The 19,560-nt window shown below is 44.2% G+C and overlaps 1 long non-coding RNA gene across 1 annotated transcript; it reads left to right on the forward strand.

Moving 5' to 3' along the window:
• Positions 1-2,829: 2,829 nt before the first annotated feature.
• LOC311009826 lies at positions 2,830-3,279 on the forward strand. Its single transcript, XR_014596696.1, has 2 exons — positions 2,830-3,084; positions 3,178-3,279. It is a non-coding gene; the product is annotated as an uncharacterized lncRNA (long non-coding RNA).
• Positions 3,280-19,560: the final 16,281 nt, after the last annotated feature.

Genomic DNA, 19,560 nt, shown 5'->3' on the forward strand with positions numbered 1-19,560 from the left:
GATGGAGATGCTGCCAGAAACAGAGTTTTACATTTTAGAAGTATTTTATAAGACTGTGAAGGAGAAATATGCTAACATAGACATTATCCCACCGGTCACCTTTGTGACCATAAAACACACTTTTCACCTAATTTTCCATGAAGATTTTCAAAAGTAATGATTGATTATTGAAAAGGGTTAGTAATGACATATGATTTGGATATTTCCATGTCTGGGAAAAATTTGGGATTAAATGGGTTAAGCTAACATTAATGATAACTTTAGCTAGTTAATGTAGTTTATATGGCTGCAGGCCCATTTTCTCTAAATCACAACTTAAAAAGAAGCTAAGCTGTCTGTCTCTCCTGTCTCCCTCCATCATCTGCTGTCTGTCTCTCTCCTGTCTCCCTCCATCATCTGCTGTCTGTCTCTCTCTCCTGTCTCCCTCCATCATCTGCTGTCTGTCTCTCTCCTGTCTCCCTCCATCACCTGCTGTCTGTCTCTCTCCTGTCTCCCTCCATCACCTGCTGTCTGTCTCTCTCCTGTCTCCCTCCATCATCTGCTGTCTGTCTCTCTCCTGTCTCCCTCCATCATCTGCTGTCTGTCTCTCTCCTATCTCCCTCCATCATCTCCTGTCTGTCTCTCTCCTGTCTCCCTCCATCATCTGCTGTCTGTCTCTCTCCTGTCTCCCTCCATCATCTGCTGTCTGTCTCTCCTGTCTTCCTCCATCACCTGCTGTCTGTCTCTCTCCTGTCTCCCTCCATCATCTGCTGTCTGTCTCTCCTGTCTCCCTCCATCATCTGCTGTCTGTCTCTCTCCTGTCTCCCTCCATCATCTGCTGTCTGTCTCTCTCCTGTCTCCCTCCATCGTCTGCTGTCTGTCTCTCTCCTGTCTCCCTCTATCATCTGCTGTCTGTCTCTCTCCTGTCTCCCTCCATCATCTGCTTGTCCTCAGAAGGATGGATGCAGGAGTGGACACAAACAGGATTTTCAAAGAGCAGTGGTCACATCGACCAGATATTCGCTCTCTTCAACATCATTTGAAAACATGTTTGTTGATTTTATTTCATTGAATGAAAACAATATATATGTTTGTGTTTCTCCAGGACTCCAGGTTGAAGGAAATCACAACTCAACAGGTAAATAGAGAAATTAACAAGAGAGAAAGAAAACAGAATCTTCACTTCTTTCACTGACGACTCTCTTCTTTCTGTTCAGAGCCTGATGATGTCAGGTTGGTGGGAGGAGCCAGTCGCTGTGCTGGAACACTGGAGGTGAGACAGGGAGACTGGAGACCAGTGTTTGACTATGACTGGACCCTGAAGGGAGCAGCTGTTGCCTGTAGAGAGCTGGACTGTGGCTCTGCTGTTTCTGTAGGACGGAGAGAGGAGTCCTCAGACAGACCTGTGTGGAGGATCTGGTCTGACTGTGTTCATTCTGGATCCACTCTGAGGGAGTGTGCAGGATCAGTCTTCTCTTCCTCCATCCTGAATCTCATCTGCTCAGGTAAGCCCCTCAGTGACATCATCTATGACATCATCAGTAATGTTGCTGTGTGTCACTGCTGCAGGCTGTGGTGTTCTAAACATGTTCTGGTGTTACAGTTTATTTCAATTTCTTTGGCTCATCTCTTGAAACTTTGTTAATATTCTCAGAACCTGATTTGTCTAAATAGCTTCCATGTTCCAACACAACACCATAACTCACCTGCAAAAGGTCAGAACTCACTCAAAACATTGAAGTCGTGCTTCAAAACAAAGTTAGTGTCTCATATAAAAAGTCTCTGCCCTCCAAATGAAAAGTTCCTTTGACCTCATGGAAACAATGGTGGTCAGAATGTTTAGATGTTTTTCAGGACGGCAGTGGAGCCTGGAAATGTTCCTTATATCCACATTTCAGGTTTGTCCTATTTCTTTAGTTGACCCTGAATGTTTCCTCTACTAGAATGTTCTGTTTGTCCAGTGAACTGAACACTAAACTGAATACTATCCACATGCTGATTTCATCAGTACAAGTTTCTTTTACAGTATTACACACTGCACTCACGTTTCCATGGAAACGGTTACAGTTGCCCTGTTCATGATGTACCTGAGCAGGTTCCTCCATGTTCAGACATTGTGGTTATTCTGTTGTAGTCCAGCTCTATAAATATGTTTGGTAACAGCCGTACTCATGAATAGCACCTGTCAGCTGACTGGAGATGACGTGTGATTGGTTGATGTAAGATGGGACAAACTCCTCATTGGTTAGTGAAGTTCAAGTTTCTCCTGACAGACAATTTACCAGTTTAGTGGACGTTAGAAAATACTCCATAGTACATAATGATATTCATGGTATATATGCTGACACATTTAGACAGTTGAATGGACTATTGTACATGTGATGACTCACACCATGAAAGAATTCATACATGTTTTGAAGAGAACAACTATTCAACTGAGAAGCAACATAATCAGTTTTGATCAGCAAGATATGTTCAGTCATTAATTGTAGATAATTGTACTCATTTGCATATATGTGCTAAAATATTTGCAATTCCTCTAAAAGAATGAGAAATGATAATCTGTTGTGAAGCAGTGGCCAGTGGTTTGGAGGTTTACACATGTTGTTTAGAAAATATTCATTATCTTTTGAGAATTGTGGCAAAGCAATTAGAAAAACTGTAAATGATGAACTGATGGTGGAATTGTTTTGAGTCCAGTTTGAATCACTGAATAGTTTCATGACATCTTTTTCTCTGGTGTCTGGTGTCTTTTCTCTCTCTCTATTTGATCTTCTATCATCTCTCCAGACTCTGTCAGGCTGCTGAATGGGACTAGTCTGTGCTCAGGCAGACTGGAGGTGAAGTCCAACCAGTCCAACCAGTGGTGGTCCTCAGTGTGTGAAGCTGACTTTGACCAGCAGGATGCAGAGGTGGTCTGTAGGGAGCTTGGCTGTGGGGCTCCTTCAGTCCTCCAGGGGGCGCTCTATGGAGACGTGGGGGCTCCAACGTGGACCAAAGAGTTCCAGTGTGGAGGCCATGAGTCTGCTCTCCTGGACTGTAGAAGCTCAGGCTCAGATAGAAACACCTGCTCACCTGGCAAAGCTGTTGGACTCACCTGCTCAGGTAGAAGAGGAGCTGCAGCTTTGATCTGGTTCATTTCTGTTCTCATCAAACTCACTTTGCTCTTTGACTGACGACTCTCTTCTTTCTGTTCAGAGCCTGTCAGGTTGGTGGGAGGAGCCAATCGCTGTGCTGGAACACTGGAGGTGAGACAGGGAGACTGGAGACCAGTGGTTGGCGATGTCTGGACCCTGAAGGAAGCAGCTGTTGCCTGTAGAGAGCTGGACTGTGGCTCTGCTGTTTCTGTAGGATGGAGAGAGGAGTCCTCAAGAAGACCTGTGTGGTGGATCTGGTCTGACTGTGTTCATTCTGGATCCACTCTGAGGGAGTGTGCAACATCATTCTCCTCTTCCTCCATCCTGAATCTCACCTGCTCAGGTAAGCCCCTCAGTGACATCATCTATGACATCATCTATGACATCATCTATGACTGAGATTTTCAAACTGGGGCGTGCCATGCGGTCGCATGGCTACTATTGGCTAAATGTTCCCATCCAATCCTCGCTCACTCTCCTGCTCCTGCTCACGTCTCGTCCCGACTCACTTCCGCGTTTGAAACTACAAGCGGACAAGACGCTTGTTGCCCTGAGCAGTTCAGGTATGGAGCAGGGCTCTCAAGTGTTTAACTGAGTTCACAGTGAGATTTTGGCTGAGGCTGCGGCGTCAGCGCGGAGGGGGGGGGGGATTGTGGCGAGCGATCATCAAGCAGTTTGGGATCGGGTACGTACTGCAGTCGGGGTGAGAGAGAAATCCGACCGGCACCTGCTGCATTTACACCGATGTTTCATCATTCGTGGCCGTAATAAACACTATTACTGCTTTGTACATGTTGTGGAAGTCCCGGACACACCGGGAAACTAAACGGCGTCCTGTCTGAGTACCCGGCGGGAGATGTTCCCATTCATTGTCTCTGTAAGAAGCCATGCAATGTCATCGCGGAGCGGCGAGTTTCGAGAGATGGCACTGCCGCCCGCAAGCTCTCGATAATCTTTTAAACTGAGCGTTGTCGATCTAAAATAAAGACAGATTCAGCAACTGCATAGCTTATTTATTTATTATGAACACGTTTCGGTGAACTATTTTTGTAAAATAAGAGGGAGGTGGGAGGCTGCGAGGGGAGAACGATACGAGCTCAGAGGAGCACAGAGGGGAGGGGTGTGTGTGTGTGTGGGGGGGGGGGGGGCTTTTTTCAAACTTTTCATATCGTAGACTACAGCTTTAAACTTAAGTTAAATCCTAGTGAATCTTAAAACAAGCCATTGCTGGTCACATTTTTTTAAAATCATTTTCAAATCTTTTTATGCTCCTTTTCTAACACCTGTATGGGTTTTTCTAATTCTCCCTGTTCTTCATCACGATCTTTTTTAATTTTGGATGACAGAGAAATTAACTTCCCCCTCAGCACAACTTTTCCCGCTTCCCATAAGGTTGATAATGAAACTTCCCCATTATCATTATGTTCCATATATTCGTTCCAATCTTTTTTCTTTGAACTATCTCTAGGTGATTCCGAAGCAAAATATTCATTCTCCACTGTTTAGGTTGTTTTTGGTTCACTAAATTTATTGACATAACCACTGGACCATGGTCTGATATTGTTATACGTTCAATGTAGCAGTCTATAACTTCATAGGCATCTCTTTTTATCACACAAAAAAAATCTATTCTGGAGTAGCCTCTGTGGACCTTTGGGGAAAAAAAGTGTAATCACGCTCTTTGGGGTGTTTTTGACGCCATATATCTACCAGCCCCATTTCCTTAATCATGTTGCACAATACTGACTGGAACTCATTCCTTTAGAGCATGGGTTCCCAAACTCTATCAATGTGGACCTCCCTTGTGCAAACGGTGACACCACCGCTCTGCTTTAGAGGCCTTTTCCTGCAGTCTGGTACTCATTTATCGTTTTTCTTTGCTTTCTCAGCTAATTATTAACAGGTCTGGTGGAGCTGCGAGTCTACGCGTCTGTCTACTCCATCGCTTCACCCGGAAGTCGTGTTCTTTCTTTTTATTGGTTTTAACCTACATGTCACCTGTTGCTTTTACTATTCTTTATTTATCCTTTAGCTTTTTATTGACTTGTCTGATAGATTCTAACTAATTGGTTGCTTCTTTTTATGTATTTTTACTCTACTTTTTAAAGGTTTTGATTCACATGCATCATTGATCACATCTGGTGCTTTTATGCACACAAGGGCTGAAGTTGGGTCTCAGCTTTGGTCGGGACACTGCCCAGCAACCCCACTGTCTAGCAGCTACGCTACTACTTACTCTCTGGGTGGGGAAATAGCTTCGGATGTCTCTTTTCTTTGTCCAGACCTGCAAACTCAGAGGGGCTGAAAAAGGTGACAGATTTGCTTAATAAACCTGAGTAGGGGGGTTTGGGGGCATCCCCCCCCCCCCTAGAAGATTTCTCTGTGGTTTTATCACATAAATGAAGCATTCTGGTGAACTCTGAGAAGAAAATAAGGGAAAAGACAAGATTTTCTTCAGGTAAAAAAACAAACAAATGTAGTAACAGATCAACAACAATAAGCACACAAACACTTACGACAGTACATGTAATCATACAAACCCAGCAGAGGCTCTGAAGCAATCATTCATCAATCTAATTACACTATATACATTTAAAGTACTCATACATATGCATACCAAGTTCTAAAAGCACAAAGGACATATCTCAGGACCTACAGACACCCTGTGATCAAATAAAGTATCCTCAGTAATTATGAGACATGGGATGGCTCTAATTAATTTCTTGTCTCAACCTTTAGCCAGGCCCAGCTCCATCTGCACCTCAGCCCTGACGCTAGCTGTGCTACATAGATAGCGTCTTCCTCTTTGAGCTCTCATTCTGGAAAAGAAGTGTCCAGATATTATCTGCTGAGTCAGCGCTCCTTCTTCATAATGACCTCTGAACTGACGTTGATTGTAGGCTAACGTTAATACACAATTCAGACACGTTAGCTGACGTGCTAACTAGCTGACCAACTTTCATTATAAACTTGTTGGAAAAGGTAACGTTAGGAAAAAGGAATCACGACACACTTAAAGTTCATTTAACATTAAACAGCGTATTATATCGTTGGCAGATAACGAGACTTACCTCAAAGCGAGTATCATTGAAAAGTGAAGAAGACGATGATGCCGTTATCTTGACGTTCCACCAAAGATATTTTATTGTGAAGGAGATCACACTCTGAAACGCCAATAGTCTCACTCCAGTCTATGTGAAATTATGCCAACGCCCCCCCCCCCCCCTTGGATCTACACGATTCACGTGAATGACATAATTGGACTGAAAACGGTGAAAAACATTCTATTCAATGCATTATGTAAAAGAACATTCTGTTATATTAAAATATATCAAAATATTGGTTGGAACAAGTCTGTCTTTCCCAAACTTTGGTTGTGACTTGTCCTTATCGTCCCGATGCAAACTTCCGCCCTCGTGCACACATCAAACTGTGCAGCTCTAATGTGATCATCACAGGTTAGCGGCTGCATGAGGACCATGAGGGAGAACATGGACGTCCCCACTATTCTGCAACAGCAGTGCTGTGTGAAGAGAGTGCAACACATTTCTTTGTCACACGGCTGATATGGTGTTAACGTGGCACAGTTGGTGTCTCCCTGCCTTATTACGTGGAGCATCCACAGTTAGTGAAGTGTTGTGTTGTCTGCTTGTGGACCTCGGTGTCACAGTGGGACAGAGACCACATCAGCTTCACCCTTAAGCCACGAGTACACGGGAATGTGATGGAACATGGCTGCAGGCTGTGGTGTTGTAACCATGTGTTCTGGTGTTCATGATGAACTGATGGTGGAATTGTTTTGAGTCCAGTTTGAATCACTGAATAGTTTCATGACATCTTTTTCTCTGGTGTCTGGTGTCTTTTCTCTCTCTCTATTTGATCTTCTATCATCTCTCCAGACTCTGTCAGGCTGCTGAATGGGACTAGTCTGTGCTCAGGCAGACTGGAGGTGAAGTCCAACCAGTCCAACCAGTGGTGGTCCTCAGTGTGTGAAGCTGACTTTGACCAGCAGGATGCAGAGGTGGTCTGTAGGGAGCTTGGCTGTGGGGCTCCTTCAGTCCTCCAGGGGGCGCTCTATGGAGACGTGGGGGCTCCAACGTGGACCAAAGAGTTCCAGTGTGGAGGCCATGAGTCTGCTCTCCTGGACTGTAGAAGCTCAGGCTCAGATAGAAACACCTGCTCACCTGGCAAAGCTGTTGGACTCACCTGCTCAGGTAGAAGAGGAGCTGCAGCTTTGATCTGGTTCATTTCTGTTCTCATCAAACTCACTTTGCTCTTTGACTGACGACTCTCTTCTTTCTGTTCAGAGCCTGATGATGTCAGGTTGGTGGGAGGAGCCAGTCGCTGTGCTGGAACACTGGAGGTGAGACGGCGAAACTGGAGACCAGTGGATGACTATGGCTGGACCCTGAAGGAAGCAGCTGTTGTCTGTAGAGAGCTGGACTGTGGCTCTGCTGTTCCTGTAGGACGGAGAGAGGAGTCCTCAAGAAGACTTGTGTGGTGGATCAGGTCTAACTGTGTTAATTCTGGATCCACTCTGAGGGAGTGTGCAAGATCATTCTCCTCTTCCTCCATCCTGAATCTCACCTGCTCAGGTAAGCCCCGCAGTGACATCATCTATGACATCATCTATGACAGCAGTGTTCCCAGTATGTTCCTTCCTCTGTCCCAGTGACAGTCAGTGGTTTCCACTGAAGTGGGCTGGTTTCTGGAAGCTTCAGACCCTCCATAGACTGCTGAGCTTCACCTGGCAGACCTGTGACATCACTTCCTGTTTCCACAGTGTGTCTTGATCTCATTCTAATATTTAACGCTAGATCGTGGGCTATAAGTCTCATGTTGTGCAATAAAAGTGTCAAACATATCTTTTGTGTTTGATAATAATAATAACCATAATTATAATGACAATAATAAAGGTTATTTATAGCACTTATCAAAACGAGTAGTTACATCATGCTTTATGAGGCAGACATCAAAAGAGGAAAGGAGAGAATAAAATGCAACATACACACATTTCCAGATATTTATGAACAAATATGAATAAATCCAAATGAATTCTTAAAAAATATATCAATCTGAACGTGTTCACAAACTACAGGTAGCATCTAACAGGATGGAACTGTTTCTATGACTTCCTGTGACGTCTATGAAGGCTGCTGGAAAGTGTTGGACTGGACGGCAGCTTTTAGGCTCCGCCTCCTGCTGCTGCCGCCTGATCTCGTCTACTTTCCAGGCGAGGAGCAGTTCATCTCCAACGAGCCTCATGTGACCGTTCATCATCTCTCTGTCTTTACAGACCTGCTGCTGCAGCCAAACATCTCCGTGTCCTCCTCCATGGACGGGGTCTCCGAGGCCCAGCAGCAGGGGTTTCAGGCGTTCAGGGGCTCCACCTTCATCGTCTTCTGCTCCGTCCAGCCACAGTACCCAGGAGGCTCCTTCCAGCTCACCTTCACCTCCTCCAACTCAGCACACAACTACACCCAGCCAGCTGTCAATCACACTGCCCACTTCCTGTTTCCTGCTGCAGAGCCCGCCCACCAGGGACGCTACAGCTGTGTTTATCACGTCCATGTTCTTTCTCATAACCTCTCCTATGAGAGCCGTCTGCTCTCTGTCACTGTCGTAGGTAAGCTGACTGTTCAATTCCTGATTAGCATGACTGGAAGAAGTGAAATGTAATAATATTCTTTTAGATTTAGGTTTAATCCCACAGACACAAAAAGAATGTGGCTGCAGCTGAAAATGAAGCAGAAGAATATTGTGCAAACAGGCAGCCTAAGACATATGGTTTTAATCTGATGCCAGATTGCCAGTCTGCCCATGCTCGGCAATAAACTCCTTTCTGATTGTGATTCTGAACATCGTGTCCCGACGTCAGGCTGCTCCAATCAATGTGCTTCCATATCTATTAGGTGGAAGTTTAGGTTCACTGTCTTTGTGGAACAGAGGACCCAGAGTGTCCCTCTTCTCAGGCTTAACAAACTCAGAGTTTGAACTAAACCTGCTTTCTGGAATCCAGCCCTGATCTAGTGAACAAAGTGAAACCAGGTCTGTAAATGGTGACAGCAAACAATGGACTGGAGGACAGAATGCCAGGTCCCTAGTTTGTGTTGAATGGCAGCTGTTGGAGTCATGATGAGTCATGTGATGACTGTCCATGTGTTTGATCATCAGATCTGAGACCTGTCATCATCAGATTGGTCACCGTGCCGCTGATTCTGCTGTCGGCGCAGGTCGGCCTTTACTTCTACTGTAAGGTACTGACACATGTCTGTTGTTGAGAGCACTGACTCAGTCTGTGTTCATTGACCTGGAGAGAGGAGCCATGCAGGAAGTCACATGTCTGTGTGCTGTCACGTCTCTCCAGGCCAGCAGGGGGCAGAAGCCGGGCAGACGGGAGGACGTGGAGCCGGATTATTACAACCTGGGCGTTGGTGCAGCTGAAGGAGGGCCGACTGAACAGGAAGGAGCTCGGGGAGCAGAGTAGGACCTCCAAGGAGCTCCTCTCACATCCACATGGGTTTCTAACACACCGACACCAGCTCATGTTCATACGCATGTTCCTCTGGAAATATGACTCATCACATTTCTACTATATTGTTATTACTCTGGACATGAAAAGATGTCCATGTTGAAGTGGGGGGTTTGGAGCTAGGTGCTATCTCTGAAGCGTGAGGATCTGCTGGTGATGCTTCTGTACCTCTTCCCTGATGGTAAAAGAGTGAACAGGTGATGTGCTGGGTGGGAGGGGTCAGTGGGGATGTTTCTAGCCTTCCTGATGATTCTGGTGTCATAGTGTGAGGCGATGGTAGGCAGACTGCAGCCAATGACCTTGGAGGCTCTGTGCACTACTTTCTCTCTGTTGCTAACCCAAATGTCCTCAGCTGACGGAGGAAGTGGAGTCTCTGCTGGACTTTGCTGACAATGACACTGATGTTCAGGTCCCATGAGAGGGGCTGGTGTATGGTGGGACCTAAGAAGCAGAAGGAGGAGACCCTCTCAACAAGTTGGCCATAGATGGAGAGGGGGAGGTGTTGGGCTGCCTTCTTTCTGAGGTCAACCATCAGCTCTTTGCTTGTAGATGTATTGATGATGAGGTTGTTGTCTTGGCACCACCTAACCAGCTGTTCTCCTTCACCCTGGTAAGCTCCCTGCCGCTTTCCTGGTGTTTTGATGGTGGAGCAGCCTTCTGAAGTCATGCTCTGAGATTGAAAAGGGGGGACCAGCCAACCTAGGGTGGGGAGACTGAGAGAGCTGGTCTGAGCTTCACTGGACTCCAATCTACAGTAGAAATGACACAATTACAATCCCATCTCCACATTAATAACCTGTTTGAGCCCCTCCAGTCTGGTGTTCTCCACTGGCTTCACATCTAGAAGGCACTCCACCATCTGACCCCCCCTCATCTCCCTGACCTCATCCCCCCCTACCAACCCTCGTGGGCCCTCAGATCCACATCAGCCGGTCTCCTCTCCATCCACAAATCCAACTTCCGCAGCTTCGGGGCCAGAGCCTTCTCCAGGGCAGCTCCCAGGCTCTGGGACTCCCTTCCCCAAACCATCGGTGATTCTGAGTCCCTCACCATATTCCAGTCCCGCCTCCAAACCCATCTTCTTTCTTTCATTGTTTTGTCTGATGGTCTGTTTACCTCTTGTCTGTAAAGCGTCTTTGGGTTCAGAAAAGCGTGATATAAATTGAATGTGTTATTATTATTATTAGAAATCCTTCAGCCTCTCAGGAAGGGGGGCTCACATGATGCTTGGTCTTGTAGTCAGTGATTGTGTGCCGGCCCTGCCAAACCCCCTTAAAGTCATGGACTTGGAGCTTGTTTTCAGGTGTGACTCTAGAAGTGGCTTCAGCTGTTTGAGCTGCCTTTTGAAGTTGCTATTTAAGGAGTTTGTATTGGTCTTTGTCGCCACATTGAAATGCAGCATTTGTCTCTCTGCATAGGTGCCTTACTTCCTTGTTGAAGCGAGGCTTGTTGTTGCTATGGTAACAGGTTTCTTCATGGAGATGTGGTTGAAATCTCCCAGCACCAGGACTGCAGAGTCCTGTTGGAGGTCCCAGAGACTGTTTTCACACCGACTTCATCTGTTAGTCACATGTCATGACTTCACGTCAGCGCCCCCTTGTGGTTCACATGGCTCATTGTTGTTGTGAAGTCAATTTGGGCAGCAGGACACATTTAGCTGAAGAGAATCCCAATGAACAGCTTATTTTTGTGATGAACCAATTTTCATATTTCATAAGAATTCTGCTTCATTTTGTACATAAAGTGTTGACTTAATGTTGTACTTTATAAACAAGTATTTGATTTTGTATTTCAGGGTTTTACTCTTATTAATCATTTTGCTCATTTCATAACAATTGTACATGATTTTGCTGTTTTTCATAAGTTTTGAGCTCATTTGACTTAGTTTAAGGAATGTTGTTGTTTATTGTGACTTTTTATTCATGACGATGTTTTATATGATGAGAAGAGAAAGCAAAAAGCAAAATGAAACAAAAATACCAAAACTAAACTAACAAATATGAGGCCATGGGATGATCAGTAAATCAAAGCAAATTTCAAAATAAAAGTCTGTATTTAGAATAATAAAAAAATATTAAGGAATAAAATCCAACTCGTATCTTAAATAAAAAATAATTACATTTAATTAATTTCTGAAAATCAGGAAATGATCCATTCGCCATGATGCACTTTGATACTGGGATTATTATGAATTGAATTTAGTATAAAACCATGCAGTAAGATGTCTTGATATTTTTTATAATGATAGTCAGGATGACTCTGAACCAGAATCCATTGTAAATATTAGCAAACTTCTTAACGAATAATTTTAATGTTTTTTTGAAAATCAGGAAATTATCCATTCGCCACTTTGATAATGGGAGGGATTATGGGTTGAATTTATGATAAAACCATACAGTAAAATGTTTTGATATTTCATATGATAGTCAGGATCACTCTGAACAAGAATCCATTGTAAATATTAGCAAACCTCTTAAGGAAGAATTGTAAGTAATATTTGAAAATCAATTTATGATAAAAACATACAGTAAAATGGCTTGATATTTGCTAAAATAATTTTCAGTATCATTAACAACTAGAATACATTGAAAATATTAGCAAACCTATCATTTTTCTCATGTTTAACCGTTGCAACGGGTATAAAAACTGCTTTCCTATCCATTTTGGCTACCTCGGACACCCGTACCGTAAGTGCAGTAATAGATGCGCAACTGATAGCCTACTCAGCGGCGGCTGGCTTGACGGGGCTTTTTCAATCGGCGGCTGGCGTGACCGCAGTCCGTGGCTTGGGGTCATCATGCTGGGGACTCTACCACCTTTGCCGGGTGGTAGAGTCTGCCTCATGAAGTTTGGTAAAGTTGCGCTCTCCACGCTCCATGACTGAGCGCGCACGAGCGTGGCACTCATTACAGCACATTTCCTCTGCGCTCTGGTGGTTTAAAAAGGAAGATACAGTGTAACAAGTATACGATGGCTTAATGGCTGTATGTATGTGTGTTGATGACATATGCACAGTAAATAAGGAGAACATGTAGTTATTCCTGCTGTGTTCTGCAGTGATCTAATGGAGGGTATTTATTGTATCCTGTATTACATGCAGGAGGGCCGTCTCCTCCTCCTCCTCCTCCTGCGGTGACAGCGCTGATTCAATATTTCAAATTATTTTGATTCAAGATACAAGTTGGATTTTAAAAGAAGGTGTTTATGCAAAAAATATCACTCAGTAAAAGCATCAAAAACACTGCTGGAGTTCATCATGATAACGCGGATCTAACGTATGATATGGAGTGTAATTAAATGTGTGCGAGTCATCAAAATGATAATAGTTTTTCTCACGTTTACTTCCTACAATCTGACTTCAGTTCACCACAGCTCCATCTGTGTCGCTGATTCCCCTCCAGTCTCCAGAATGTGGTACCGGTACCATGCCTCAGAGTTTGCTTACAGGTAGCAAATGTATTGAATACTTAACATGATCCAACTATCTAATGTTAAAATAATGTCGTCCACTATTTGGGAATCAGCTCGGATGTTTACGCATTCTGTTAAATTTGTTCTGAAAAATAAAAAGCGTGAAGCTAAATAAAAATGATATTTTTTCAGAAAAGTAAACTGTAGATGATATTGCCTGTTTATAGACCAATACAAGCACAATAAAAGCATGAATTTACATCTCTCAAGACTCCACGAGATGGCGCTGTGCTGCAAATGCTTCATGATAACAGCTGCAGGGATGAACCCCAGAAGTTAGCGTCACACAGAAACCCTCAGCAAAATGCTAATTAGACTTTTCCTTTAGAATATGGCAGAAACTAATGCAGCAATTCAGCTGCAGAGTCAGAAGTCAAACTCAGGTCAGAATCCTGACTTCTGACACTGTCAAGTTTTAATGAAGGAATGAAGCAGGAGGAAGATAATTATAGATTTGTATTGTTATAATATACAATGATTTATTTTTGGAGCACCACATAAAATAAAAATAACATGCATGAACATTGACGCTGTCCACCTCTCAGTCTCACGTCTCCTGTTTCAAAGAGTGGGGGACAACATGGGGACAGCGAGAACTTCGATGACTACATGAAGGCAAATGGGCAATATGACCGAACCCAATCTGAAGATCAGCATGGACGATGCTGGCTTCATTTCAATGAAGTCCGAAACCACGTTCAAGACCACAGATCAAATTCAAGCTGAGTGAAGATTTCGTCTAGACGACCGCAGACGGCCGAAACACCAAGACCATCATCACGAGTCAACATTGGTCAAGATAGGTCGATCAGCCGAATGGCTTAGTGCTGGCGCGAACGGTACATTATGTATATCTCGTAAATGTCCCCACTAATAATGCATGGATTGTTACCAAACTTCTGCAGTAGTACACATAGGGTCTGTACTCACAAAACGAGGCATTTGAAAGTTTGTAATTACACCAGGAGTTTATTTAAAAGAACACTTGCCTGATAGCTTCTATCCTCGGCTGCTAACGCTAAACTAACGCTACCGCAGCGTAGACACCACTTCCATGTTTACCCAGCTGTTTCCATGACGCGAGTTTCATGCCAGAGTATGAAACATTTTTGCTGAATTTTTACAAATGCCTGTATTATCAGGTCAACAAGTGTTGACAAGTGCTGACCTGATAATACAAGCATTTAATACAAGCAGCTTCACTTGCACATACGTAGCAACAACAGTATCCTTAAGGCTACATGACGTCACGTTAGCTTTAACGTCTATCAACATTTAGTAGCAAGATAGCAACTGTACCTCATTGGCCGCTTTACTTGAGAGAAATAAAAAACAGGTCTTCAGTTCTTCCTTAAACATAAATCCTCGCTTCAATGTACTCCACAAAATACACTTGCGGAATACTGAGGTATCTCCGTACCGCGAACGTGGTCCAAACAACAACAGTCCCTTCAGTAAACCCGCCCCCGTCTGTCACTTCAGAACTTTGGTTCCTACGTGAGTTATGACTCTCTTCAAGCCCGTAAGACTTGTAACTTCAAAGAAAACAAATAAAACAAAATAAAGGCAGTTTGACATTAAATTGTTCTTATGTCTTACTATTCATGTGCATGTAGCCTATTAACTCGTGAATGTATTACTATGTATGCGTATTAACTTGTGTATTTATTGATCGATTCAAATATGTATTAACTTATTTATTTAACCTATTTATTCAACTGTCGTTGATGGCAGCTACACTACTCACTCAGTTGTCTCCTGGAGGACGGACACTGAACAGCGCTGGTTGTCTTCCACAATATAGAAGTCATGACTCTCGAACAGTAGTGGTTGAACGTAGTAATAGCAGATATGTGATGTGTCCAGGTATCTGGTCTGTGTCCAGGTATCTGATCTGTGTCCAGGTATCTGATCTGTGTCCAGGTATCTGATCTGTGTCCAAATGTCTGCTTTAGTCTCTTCTCAAGATGTGGAACTCTGAGTGTTGTGACCTCACTAAGTGACTGTGGCCAGTCAAGTTGTACTCATTGGAATTTGGAATGTCGAGTTCAAACCAAAACACATTTGAACACAAAAATATATTTTTAGTTTTAATTTGATTTGAAACAAACTGTATTTCACAGTGTACAAAAGTCTTTCAACATCCATAAAACTCTTTCCCACTTTTTCTATGCATGAAAAGTCCCAGAATATGTTCTTTTATGTACAAGGTGTTACCATGTTTATCCTAGAAGAGACTGCTGTTCCTTCTACAGGTGGACTTATTTGTTATTCAACCGAAGGCAGATTTTTAGGATTTTCTAAACCTCACATTCTGCTGTTAAGTCTGCTGGTCTGGTTGAAATGATGGCGTACCTGGAGGGATCTGAAAAAGTCCCTTTGCTGCCGGCCATGTTTGTCTGCGGAAATAATAAGACCACACTGACAGCATTGATCTGATAGGAACATCTAAGTGGTTTCCTGGTTGTCATAGTAACAGTCATGTAAATGTCATCAGTAGGTAGATTCTTGTCTGATTAAAAGTTTTTTGGTTTCCCAGAAATGCAGTTCTGAGAAATGTTTCTAAGTAAAGAGTAAAGCTCCACCTCTTCCTGTACGCAGATCTGAGGACAGCACAGGTCTGGAATGAGACATGATGTCCCAGATGTGCTCAATAGGATTCAGGTCTGGGGAACAGGCAGGCCAGTCCATAACATCAATGCCTTCATCATGCAGGAACTGCTGACACACTCCAGCCACATGAGGCCTAGCATTGTCATGCATTAGTAGGAGCCTAGGGCCCACTGCACCAGCATATGGTCTCACAATGGGTCTGAGGATCTCATCCCGGTACCTAATGGCAGTCAGGGTACCTCTAGCAAGCACATGGAGGGTTGTGTGACCTCCCAAAGAAATGCCTCCCCAGACCATCACTAGGCCACCGCGAAACCGGTCATGCTGGAGGATGTTGCAGCAGCAGAACTTTCTCCGCGGCGTCGCCAGACCCTGTCATGTCGGTCACATGTGCTCAGGGTGAACCTGCTCTCATCCATGAAGAGCACAGGGCGCCAATGGCGAATCTGCCAATCTCTGTGATCTCTAGCAAATGACAATGGCATTGCACGGTGTTGGGTTTTAAGCACAGGGCCTATTTGTGGACGTCGGGCCCTCAAACCACCCTCATGGAGTCAATTTGGGACCGTTTGAGTTGAAACTTGAACATCAGTGGCCTGCTGGAGGTCATTTTGTATGGCTCTGGCAGTGTTCCTCCTGTTCCTCCGTGCACAAAGGAGCAGATATCGGTCCTGCTGTTGGGTTGTTGACATTCTTCGGCTCCTCCACGTCTCCTGGTGTACTGGCCTGTCTCCTGGAATCTCCTCCATGCTCTTGACACTGCGCTGGGGGTAGAGTTCTCAACGGGCCTGAAAATTACAGCCCGACCCGACCCGGCCTGCGGGTTTTTAAACCCGAACCCGACGCAGCCCGACACACCAGCATGAATTTTCGGCCCGAACCCGACCCGAACCCGACCCCCCGCGCGCCTGCATTGTTTTCCTCATACACTTGTTATCACGATCAGACAGACAGCAGATGTGAATTCAAATGAAACTTTATTTAAAATTAAAAGATTTAACACAAACAACCGAAACTTTAAATAGCCTATATAAATAAATATGCCGTAAATAAATATTAAATTAAATCTTCACACAATATAAAAAGAACTCAAACACTTCAATCAGGCAACTATTTCACACCACACATCGTAAACACTAAAATGGACACACAATAGGCATCTAAGTGGAGGTTTATAAGGCATCGTGGAGGAACAGTAGTGCGTCCACAGTGGATGGACTGAGGCGCGTCCTCCTCTCCTCAATGGTACGGCCAGCCACACTGAACAGTCTCTCGCTGCTGCTGCTGCTGGCTGGCACACAGAGCACCCCGTGAGTGCGTCACGCAGCGTCGTCAGGTGTGCGTCTGCCCCATGAAGCAGGCAGCCAGATTGACCAAACGTGAACAGCAATGATTCACAGCAAACAATATATAATTTACAACCTACAATTTTTTTTATTTTTTATTTTTTAATTAAATGTGTTTTATAAAAAAAAGGAAGCCCGAGGCCCGACCCGACCCGGCTCATTTGCGTATTTTTTCGGCCCGGACCCGGCCCGAAACTTCGGGTCCCGTCGGGTTTGTCGGGCTGGGCCGACCCGTTGAGAACTCTAGCTGGGGGACACAGCAAACCTTCTTGCCACAGTGTGCATTGATGTGCCATCATGGATGAGTTGCACTAAATGGGCAACTTCTGTGGGTTGGAGAAACCGCCTCATGCTACCTCTAGTGGTGCAAACACTGGCAAAATTCAAAAAAGGAAAAAATCTGCCAGAAAGGCCGAGAACCGAGAAATGGTCTGTGGTCACCTTCTGCAGAACCATTCCTTTATAGGGATGTCTTGCTAATTGCCACTCGTTTCCACCTGTGGGCTGTTCCATTTACACAACAGCAGGTGAAATTGATTCCCAATCAGTGCTGCTTCCTAATTGGACAGGCTGATATCTCAGATACAATACAGGGCTCCAGAGTGCGACCATTTTGGTTGCAAATGCGACCAAAATTTTTATGAGTGATTTTTATGAAATTGTAAGCACAGCATCTCTTTGTGTTCTCCTGATGGTATCGTGGTCTAAACCAATAAGAGACAGAGCTCGGGCGGGTCCTTGCCTCTGATTGGCTGTGGTCCTTTTCACTGCTGTAAATTTTGTCAGTTTGAAAAATGCGAGCGAGCTGAGCAGGTACTTTTCTTTGAATATGAAGAGAGGCAGAAAGCCTGGCCCCAAGACAATTAATTAATTAATTAAAAAGCCCAAAAATATGCCTTCAGACAGGACTGGTTGAAGCAATTTCCCTGGCTGATCTACGATGAAGAAAGGGACTCAATGCACTGCATTTATTGTCAGGAGTGCGGTCAGAATATGGCCGGTAATAGTGCGTTTGTGGAAGAGTCAACAACATTCCATGTCCAAAAAGCATACATGCCGTGATAAGTGTGTTAATAAAGCTCTCCCAGCTGCATTTCAGCGTCAGGCTGTATCGTTCACGTCCGCTGAGGAATCTGAAATGATTATAAAATTCAACGTCACATACAATATTGCAAAGGAGGAGTTGTCGTTCACTAAATCTAAGTCCGAAATTATTCTGATGAAAAAAATAAAGAACTAAAGAACAAGACAGCTGCGGAGGTTGGAAACGCCACGTACACGTCATTCATGATTGACGGCGACACAGACGTCTCTACGAAGGAGTGCGTTATTGTCTACTGACGCATTTTGCATAAAGGGAGGCCGGTCAACATGTTAATTGGACATGTCGGGTGGAGCATGGACACGCACAGTGTTTGAAGGCCCAAATTACAGCATGAGACATCATGAATAGGAAATTGTATAGTAGCCTATTCCTAATATTATTAAAAATGAATAGCCTAAGTAAAAACATAAGTAGGCTAGGCTAAGATCACATAAACAGTTTTCCATTTGCAATCTATAGGCTAGTGACCTGTATGATCTTTTTATTCTTGAGGAATTTATGCTGCCACAAAGCAAGCATTTGCTGCGTTTGGGCATCAGTGTGCAGATTGGCTGGAGAAAACGGGTGCTCTGGGTGCTGATGGTGCTGCAGTTAACCTAGGCCATAAGGGGGCGTCATTATGTAAAAGGAGAGCGATGAAAAGGTGACCGTTTTCGTGTCACCTGAATTTTGTGCTGGTGCACCTAAAAAAAAAAGTTAGGCGCACCAGTGCAACCAATGCATAAAGTTAGTCTGGAGCCCTGCACAACCTTGATTTGAATTGAATATCCAAAAATATGGCTTGAGCTTTGCTTTCTTTGTAAAAGAAAACTCACAAGGTGATATATTGATACCTGTATTTTGTGTTTCTTTCTTTTAGTGTCCACATTGTGGAAAGTCCTTCCTCAATTCCTCGTTCCTCCAGAATCACATCCAGCGGCGGCACCCTGATGAGTACGAGACCGGTACGTCGCACATTCAATCATTTAAGGATGTCCTGTGAAGATGTATTTGCAGCTGAAATATGATACGCTTCCTCACATTGTGTCGTGACACAAACATCTTGTTTTCTTTGTTCTTCTACGTCCTTCCAGAGTTCCGGTCAGACAGTGAGAAGAAATCTCAGATCGACAGCCTGAAATCGGAGATCAGCGTTCTGAAGGAGCAGATTGTTCAGCAGCAACAGGACCTGCAAGCCAAAACAGCTCAGGTAGGAAAAACGACACCTTTTAAAGCAAAAATGGCAAACTTCTGGTTCCTGCTCGTTTGATTTCCGTCGTGATTCCAGGAAAAAGAGGGCCAACACGAGTCTGAAAAGAACCAGGTATGTGTTCTTATCCAACCTCATCATTATTATGTCGTTTACGCGTAATTTGAAGCCGTGAAACGTCGCCTCCC

Source organism: Eutrigla gurnardus (genome assembly GCF_963514095.1).
Source record: "Eutrigla gurnardus genome assembly, chromosome: 24".
Lineage (NCBI taxonomy): Eukaryota > Metazoa > Chordata > Actinopteri > Perciformes > Triglidae > Eutrigla > Eutrigla gurnardus.